Raw genomic sequence first — 3,077 nt, 5'->3', positions numbered from 1 at the left:
TTGGCATTTAGCTTCATGATAGCTCCTAAATATTGAGCAACTTGCTCTCCAGTCACATCTTCATCCTCTTCAGAGGAAGAATAGTCTTCAGAGCTCATGAATGGCAGAAAGAGATTTAATGGAATCTCTATGGTCTCTATATGAGCCTCGGATTCCTTTTGATCCTTAATAGGAAACTCCTTCTTGCTTGAGGGACGTCCCAGGAGGTCTTCCTCACTAGGATTTTCGTCCTTCTCCTCCCTTGTGCATTCGGCTACATTGATTATATCAATGGCCTTACACTCTCCTTTTGGATTCTCTTCTGTATTGCTTGGGAGAATACTGGGAGGAGTTTCAATGACTTTCTTACTCAGCTGGCCCACTTGTGCCTCCAGATTTCTGATGGAGGATCTTGTTTCACTCATGAAACTGAAAGTGGCCTTTGACAGATCAGAGACTATATTGGCTAAATTAGAAGTGTTTTGTTCAGAATTCTCTGTCTTCTGCTGAGAAGATGATGGATATGGCTTTTTATTGCTCAGCCTATTGCGTCCACCATTGTTAAAGCCTTGTTGAGGCTTTTGTTGATCCTTCCATGAGAAATTTGGATGATTTCTCCATGATGAATTATAGGTGTTTCCATAAGGTTCACCCATGTAATTAACCTCTGCCATGGCAGGGTTCTCAGGATCATAAGCTCCTTCAAAAGCTGCCTCTCTAGTACTGTTGGATGCATGTTGCCATCCATTCAGATTTTGAGAGATCATGTTGACCTGTTGAGTCAACACTTTGTTCTGAGCCAATATGGCATTCAGAACATCAATTTCAAGAACTCCTTTCTTCTGAGGTATCCCATTATTCACGGAATTCCTTTAAGAAGTGTACATGAATTGGTTGTTTGCAACCATGTCAATGAGCTCTTGAGCCTCTTCAGGCGTTTTCTTCAGGTGAATAGATCTACCTGCAGAATGGTCCAATGACATTTTCGAAAATTCAGATAGAGCATAATAGAATATAATATGGTCCATTCTGAAAACATGTCAGATGGACATCTTTTGGTCAGCTGTTTGTATCTTTCCCAAGCTTCATAGAGGGATTCACCATCTTTTTGTTTGAAGGTTTGAACATCCACTCTCAGCTTGCTCAGCTTTTGAGGAGGAAAGAATTTATCCAAGAAGGCAGTGACCAGCTTATCCCAGGAGTCCAGGCTATCCTTAGGTTGTGAATCCAACCATATTCTAGCTCTGTCTCTTACAGCAAAAGGGAAAAGCATGAGTCTGTAGACTTCAGGATCAACTCCATTCGTCTTTACAGTCTCACAGATCTGCAAGAACTCAGTTAAAAACTGATAAAGATCTTTAGATGGAAGTCCATAAAACTTGCAGTTTTGTTGCATTAATGCAACTAGCTGAGGTTTTAGTTCAAAGTTATTGGCTCCAATGGCAGGAATGGAGATGCTTCTTCCATCAAATTTGGACGTTGGCTTTGTGAAGTCACCAAGCATTCTCCTTGCATTATTATTGTTTTCGGCTGCCATCTCCTTCTCTTGTTCGAAAATTTCTGAAAGGTTACTTCTGGATTGTTGTAATTTAGTTTCTCTTAATTTTCTCTTCAGAGTCCTTTCAGGTTCTGGATCAATTTCAACAAGAGTGCCTTTTTCCCTGTTCCTGCTCATATGAAAGAGAAGAAAACAAGAAAAGAAAGAGGAATCCTCTATGTCATAGTATAGAGATTCCTTTATGTTAGTAGAAGAAGAAAGGGGAGAAGAATGTGGAAGAGGGGATTCGGATAATTAGATGGAGAGAGGTGAAGAGAAGTGTTAGTAATTAAATAATTAAATAGAAGAAGAAAAGAGGAGGGAGATTTCGAAAATAATTTTGAAAAAGGGGTTAGTAATTTTCGAAAATTAGAGATGAGATGTAATTGAAATTAAAATTTAAAATAATTAATTAATTAAAAATAATTTTGGAAAAAGAGAGAGGTATTTTCGAAAATTGAAGAGGGAAAAGTAGTTAGGGTGTTTTGAAAAAGATAAAAAACAAACAAAAAGTTAGTTAGTTGATTGAAAAAGATTTGAAATCAAATTTTAAAAAGATAAGAAGATAAGAAGTTAGATAAGATATTTTGAAATCAAATTTTTTTAAAAGATAAAATTTTGAAAAAGATAAGATAAGAGATAAAAAGATTTAATTTAAAAATTTGAAATTACTTACTTCACTAACAAGAAACTACAAGATAAGATTCTAGAACTTAAAGATTGAACCTTTCTTAACAAGAAAGTAATAAACTTCAAATTTTTGAATCAATCACATTAATTATTAGTGAATTTTCGAAAATATGATATAAAGATAAGAAAAAGATTTTGAAAATATTTTGAAAAAGATTTTTGAAATTTTCGAAAAAATAGAAAAAATTGAAAAGGATATAATTTTTGAAAAAGATTTTGAAAAGATAAGATTTTTAAAATTAAAATTTTGACTTGACTTGTAAGAAACAACTAATTTTTAAAATTTTTTGACTAAGTCAACTCAAATTTTCAAAAATTTGGAGGGAATTAAGGAAAAGATATTTTAGATCAAAACAATGAATGCATGTAAGAATGTTATGAATGTCAAGATGAACACCAAGAACACTTTGAAGATCATGATGAACATCAAGAACATATTTTTGAAAAATTTTTGATGCAAAGAAAATATGCAAGACACCAAACTTAGGAATTTTTAATGCTTGGAAAATATGAATGCAAAGATGCACATGAAAAACAAGAAAAGACACAAAACAAGAAAACATCAAGATCAAACAAGAAAACTTATCAAGAACAACTTGAAGATCATGAAGAACACTATGAATGCATGGAATTTTCGAAAAAATGCAAGAAAAATTTTTAAAGCATGCAATTAACACCAAACTTAAAAATTGACTCAAGACTCAAACAAGAAACACAAAATATTTTTGGTTTTTATGATTTTCTAATTTTTTTGGATTTTTATTAATTTTTTTCGAAAATATAGTTTGGAAAAACGAAAATTAAAAGAAAAATTTTGAAAAAGTTTTTGAAAAGAAAATTACCTAATCTGAGCAACAAGATGAACCGTCAG

This window comes from Arachis stenosperma, chromosome 9 (genome assembly GCF_014773155.1).
Source record: "Arachis stenosperma cultivar V10309 chromosome 9, arast.V10309.gnm1.PFL2, whole genome shotgun sequence".
Classification (NCBI taxonomy): Eukaryota; Viridiplantae; Streptophyta; class Magnoliopsida; order Fabales; family Fabaceae; genus Arachis; species Arachis stenosperma.
Note: the sequence above shows the minus strand (reverse complement) of the source record.